Raw genomic sequence first — 6,912 nt, 5'->3', positions numbered from 1 at the left:
CTTAAGATTTCTCTTAAGTGTAAAATATATACTTAAGAGTGGGTAATAGCACTCTTAAAGTTACGATAGTTTTTACTCTTAAGATTTACTTAAGATTTTTTTTTTGTGAAAAACCTAAAAATCTTAAGATTACTCTTAAGAGTAAAATATATCTTAAGATTTTTTGTGAAAAGGACTAATCTGGAATCAATTTCACAAAACATCGTAAGTTTAAGTCTTAAGTGTTATACTTAAGACTTTCCTAAGTGCAATCCTAAGACAATTTCACAAAGCATATCGTAAGTTTTAATCCTACACTTAGGACCACTCTTACGATTAAATCTTAAGTCTTATCTTACGACCACTCTTAAAATATAAATACCTTAGCAACGTACTTTCGTTTCATCGAAGCATGCGCAGCGGTGTCTCCCTATGTAAACAAAACGGGACGGAATACTTTCCACGTAGATCTGATGGAAATAACAAAAAGAAAGCCACACTATTCAGAGAGTGAGCTTCTTGTACTCTCTGGCACAGTTACATCCAACATTCCTGTGATTAGGGGAGAGTTCGGGCAAAATCCTGACTATCCAAGACAAAAACAAGTACCTGTTGGGCACAGGTTGTCGAAAGGTGCAAAACTGTTTTTTTTATTGCCCATGTAAGATCATGTAACAGTATGGCAAAATTAGGAGAAAAAAATGGTCTACCCTTCATTCTATAGAAAAAGTGCAATTACTTATTTTTGCCTTTATACATGCAAAGAAATTGCTTCGGCCGTTAAATTAACTAATGTTGATCATTTGGTACATTGCACAGGACCGGGTCCACGTAAAATAAAAAAAAAAAACTATCGTCATTAGCTTATATTGTATTGAATATGGCAATTTGTCATATTTATTACTTAAACACATACTCTGATTTCTTTTTATACTGATTCCCCTATCCGATGGGTGACTGGGACACCTTTTGAAACAACCAAAAACGGTAAGTAAATCTATACATGAAATGGTTGTTTTGTGTGACACTTCCCCAATGGCCATTCTACATCTACCCGGGGGATACTCACTATATTTATGATACCGGGGCGGGTATGTTCCGACACACGGGGTTGCATTTTCAGCTAAATTGTTTGAAATTGGGTTATTATGTTTTTTTCTCCTTGCATTTGAAGGGGTCAGATTTGACTATCTAGAACGGGGTATTATAAATACAATGTTACCCTATTGTTTCATAAGGGTGAATGTTTGGTACCATTAAAACGTTTAAACCCGCTGCAATTGTTTGCACCTGTCCTAATTAAGTCAGGAATCTGATGTTCATTAGTTGTCGTTTGTTGATGTGGTTCATAAGTGTTTCTCGTTTTTTATATAGATTAGACCGCTGGTTTTCCCGTTTGAGTGGTTTTACACTAGTAATTTTTGGGGCCCTTTATATCTTAATGTCCTCAGGTAATCTGTAGTATATTCAGATTTGTTTTGTAAAGGTGATCTCAGGTAAAAAGTAGATAAATAAAGGTTACCTCAGGTATCTGTTGAGTACGAAAACTGCAAAACACGTATCCTACCTCCATTAAAAATATGTTGTTGTCTCCGCAGCTAAAACCCCAAACAACATCGTTTGTGTGAGTAAAAATCATTACATTAACTGCTTGATCAACGAATTAGGTATTGACAATTTACTTGGAAACTCAACATATACCCTGACGACACTTACCAAAGTGGAAATCCTGGATAACCATAGGTCTATTCTATGTTCCTTTTGAACCAAAGATGAAGAACGGGATCTTCCACCACTGTATTGGATACTTATACTACATAGGTGTCCTTACAAACAACGGTATATTGCTGGGTCTTCCAAGTGCTCAACGAAATCTCTTTCTAAATTATTAAGATCTATTTTATCAGCAATCAAAAACGGGCTATTGTGAAACTGCCTATTCTAGAGGTGGCGTGAAGCAGATGTGATACTTAAAAATTCCAAAGATTTTTTAGAGTACATACAATCTTACTCTCTTTCATCTTGTAATAGTATTAAAACATTTGACTTTTCTGCACTTTACACAAGTATTCCACATTCCAAACTAAAAGACAATTGAAAGAGTTGGTATTGCTTTGTTTCATAAGAAAGAATGGCCAACGTAGATACAAGTATCTTGTCTTAGGGAGGGATAAATCCTACTTTGTAAAGGATCACTCTGATTCAAACAAAACATTATCTGAATCTGACATTATTAATATGCTTGCTTTCTTGATTGACAACATATTTGTTACATTCGAAGTGTTTTTCAACAGACTGTCGGCATTCCAATGGGAACAAATTGTGCCCCTCTTGTCGATTTGTTCCTTTATCATTATGAGGCTGACTTCATACAGAAACTTCTTAGGAAGAAAGATTAGAAGTTAGCAATATCCTTTAACTCTACTTTTCGCTATATAGATGATGTTCTTGTCACTAGACAATTCATAATGTGGTGACTATGTTGAACGCATCTATCCAAGCGAACTAGAGATAAAGGATACTACGAATACAGTTAAGTCGGCCTCATATCTTGATCTACATCTAGAAATTGACAATGAGGGTCGGTTGAAATCAAAACTTTAAGACAAAAGAGATGATTTCAGCTTTCCAATTGTGAACTTTCCATTTTAAGCAGCAACATTCCAGCAGCACCTGCATACGGGGTATATTATATCTCCCAATTGATACGATATTCCTGTGCTTGCATTTCCCATCATGACTTTCTTGATAAAGAGTTGCTGCTCACAAGGAAGCTTTTAAACCAAGAGTTCCAAATGGTGAAGTTGAAATTATTCCTTCGTAAATTTTACGGACGCCACCACGAGTTGGTTGACCGTTATGGAATAACTATTTCATAAATGATACCGGATATGTGTCTTACGTCGAAACTACAATCCCTTCCCCTTCATGAATGTGCCCTACAAGACTATTTACCGGATTTGTTATCACTTAAGCAACACAACGGGTGCCACATGTGGAGCAGGATCTGCCTACCCTTCCGGAGCACCTGAGATCACCCCTAGTTTTTGGGGTGTTGCTTATTCTTTAGTTTTCTATGTTGTGTCATGTGTACTATTGTTTGTTTGTTTGGCTTTTTCATTTTTAGCCATGGAGTTGTCAGTTTATTTTCGATTGATGAGTTTGACTTTCCCTCTGGTATCTTTCGTCCCTCTTTTAAGTAAGAAGAATGGTTTAATAAAGGTAACTTTAGGTTATCGATTGTGCATGGAGATTAGTTTGATAAAGGTGACCTCAGATAATCTGTGTGCATGGCAACTTGTTAAAATGTGACAGATTACCTGAGAAATTTATAAACTAGTTTTCTTTCACAACAGGTTACAATAGGGCTTATTAAGCTTCATATTACTTGATCTAATTTGTATTCAACGAGTTTTCATACATTACAGATTATCTGAGGTCACCTTAATTTAACTAGTCTTCATACAGAACAGATTATCTGAGGTCATCATTGTTAAACCAGTCTGTGTACACAGATTACCTGCGGTCACCTTTATAAAACAAGACTACATTCACAACACATTACCTGATGTCACCTTTATTAAACCAGGCTGCATACAGAGATAACCCAAGGTCACCTTTATTCAACTAGTCTTCATAGACAGAGAACCTGAGGTCACCTTTATGAAACAAATCTAAATACACTACAGATTACCAAAGATCATCTTTATTAAACCAGTTTTCATTCACAACAGATTACCTGAGGTCACCTTTATTAAATCAGTCTGCATACAGAGATTACCTGAGGTCACCTTTAATAAACCATTCTTTACAGACAGATTACCTGAGGTCACCTTTCTGAAACAAATTTGAATACAATACAGATTACTTGAGGACTTTATTTAACCAGTTTTCATTCACAATGAAAAACATCAGGAGTTTATCAAACCAGTCATCATATACTTCAGATTATCTCATTTCACGTTCTTTCAACCAGTCTTCATACACTACATATAACCTGATGTCACCTTTACTAAACCAGGCTGCATACAGAGATAACCTGAGGTCACCTTTATTCAACTAGTCTTCATAGACAGATTACCTGAGGTCACCTTAATAAAACAAATATCAATGCACTACAGATTACCAAAGGTCATCTTTATTAAACTAGTTTTCATTCACAACAGATTACCTGAGGTCACCTTTAATAAACCATTCTTAATAGACAGATTACCTGAGGTCACCTATATAAAACAAATCTGAATACACTACAGATTACTTTATTTATTCAGTTTTCATTCACAGCGAATAACATGAGGGGTTTATCAAACCAGTCTTCATATACTTCAGATTATTTCATTTCACCTTCTTTCAACCAGTCTTCATACACTAAAGATTACCTGAGGTCCCTTTAATATAACCAGTCTTTATACAGAACAGATTACCTTAGGTCACCTTTATTTATTAAATCTGCATATATACTTGAGGACTTTATTTAACCAGTTTTCATTCACAACGGATAACATCAGGGGTTTATCAAACCAGTCTTCATATTCTACAGATTACCTAAGGTCCCCTTAATAAAACCAGTCTTCGTACACTACAGATTACCTGAGGTCCCCTTAATATAACCAGTCTTCAAACAGAACAGATTACCTGAGGTCACCTTTATTTATTAAATCTGCATAATAGATTACCTGAGGTCACCTTTATGAAACAGGTGACAGTCAACTTGTACCAAACACTGAACATATCTGTCTTATATTCAAATTTGCGTTTTACTGTTCAGTATATATAACAAGATGTGGTATGAGTGCCAATGACACAACTCTCCATCCAAGTCGAATTTTCTAAAAGTAAACCATTATCAGGAACAAAATCAAGACTGTCATGTAGGAGGCACTACTTTAAATCAGTGCTGACCGTCCAAAGATTTTATTTAGCTAGACATTGCTTATAAGGGAACACAGCTGTAAATAAGTGTGCTCCAATGCTGGAGAGATTTACGCAAAGAAGAGAAATATACATGTTCCTTTATCTGAACAAAAGTGTTTTCAACTTTATCATACCCAAACACTGACAAACATTGTTTTGTTACATCTATTTCAACATTGCAAAAAATATTCAGGATATTTTAGTGATTTTTGTCTCTTTTACCATAACATCTTTAAGAAATGACTTCGGATTTTTAGCGCATTTCAAGTTTGCAATTGCGCTGCTACACTAAAAATGATATTTTTAACTAAATAATTCCCTGAAAAGGAACAGTTTTCTAAGCCCTTCTTTTTGAAAATATTCTTCAAAAATCAAAGAAAAACAAATGGTTTCAACAGAAAAGTCATTAGAGTCGACTTGACTCTAAACCGATAATGATAGAAGTTTGATGCACAGAAAATCACATTGCTGGTTATCTGAGGATTAATTTGAGCCCTTAACCACATCTGTACGTCAGCAGATGGCGATGAAACAAGTCTTTGAAATGCCCCCAAAATATCTTAAAATTTGCTTGACTGGTTAAACAAAACTGTGTACTATAGTTCAGTGGTAATGGATGTCTCCGAAATAAAAGTTACATTTAATATAGGAGATGATTTTTGCACCCCCGGCAGCGAGATTCGAACACGCGACCTTTCTTCCTTGGGAGAGTTCAGCATACCCCTGTACCACTGGCAACGTCTCGAAAATTATAAAATTTAAGTACTTAACTCTACTACTCATAATCGAAAAAAAATTAATTAAGAAGATCCTATTCCAGTTTGATTTCTTTTAAGAAATTATGTGTTCAGATGATATATTTTTGTTGCTAAATGCATGATTTTTACGCAAATATAGGAAGAATCAACTCCCTAGTCTGTCATTTTCCAATTGAAATATACATGTTCATTTATCTGAACAAAAGTGTTTTCAACTGTATTACACCCCAACACTGACGAAACCATGTTTTGTTACATCTATTTCAACTTTGCCAAAAATATTCAGGATATTTTAGTGACTTTTTGTCTCTTTTACCATAATACATCTTTAAGAAATGACTTCGGATTTTTAGCGCATTTCAAGTTTGCGATTGCGCTGGTACACACAAAAAATATATATTTTTAACTAGTGTACATGTTATAACTATTAATTTGATACTATTCTTCAAAATCTCACTGCACAATTATTGAAAAAAGTTATTATTCCCCTAAAAAGCACAGTTTTCTAAGCCCTTCTTTTTGAAAATATTCTTCAAAAATCAAAGAAAAACAAATGGTTTCAACAGAAAAGTCATTAGAGTCGACTTGACTCTAAACCGATAATGATAGAAGTTTGATGCACAGAAAATCACATTGCTGGTTATCTGAGGATTAATTTGAGCCCTTAACCACATCTGTACGTCAGCAGATGGCGATGAAACAAGTCTTTGAAATGCCCCCAAAATATCTTAAATTTGCTTGACTGGTTAAATAAAACTGTGTACTATAGTTCAGTGGTAATGGATGTCTCCGAAATAAAAGTTGAAAATTAAGAAGATCCTATCCCAGTTTGATTTCTTTAAGAAATTATGTGTTCAGATGATATATTTTTGTTGCTAAATGCATGAATTAATTTTTTTACGCAAATATAGAAAGAATCAACTCCTTAGTCTGTCATTTTCCCATTGAAATATACATGTTCATTTATCTGAACAAAAGTGTTTCCAACTGTATTATACCCCAACACTTACGAAACCATGTTTTGTAAATCTATTTCAACTTTGCCAAAAATATTCAGTATATTTAAGTGACTTTTTATCTCTTTTTTCACCTACAATTGCAGCTGTCATTGTTAATGTGTAATGGTGACTGCCAAAAAATAAGTCAAGTTGTTAGTGAATTTATAATTCATTATCTAAAACAATGGGCATGATTTAGCATTCATAAAACTATAAAGCAAGACATTTTTTGGCTTCATAGGGAGCGTTTTAGTATTCATAAT

The sequence above is a fragment of the Mytilus edulis genome, chromosome 4 (genome assembly GCF_963676685.1).
Source record: "Mytilus edulis chromosome 4, xbMytEdul2.2, whole genome shotgun sequence".
Classification (NCBI taxonomy): Eukaryota; Metazoa; Mollusca; class Bivalvia; order Mytilida; family Mytilidae; genus Mytilus; species Mytilus edulis.
Note: the sequence above shows the minus strand (reverse complement) of the source record.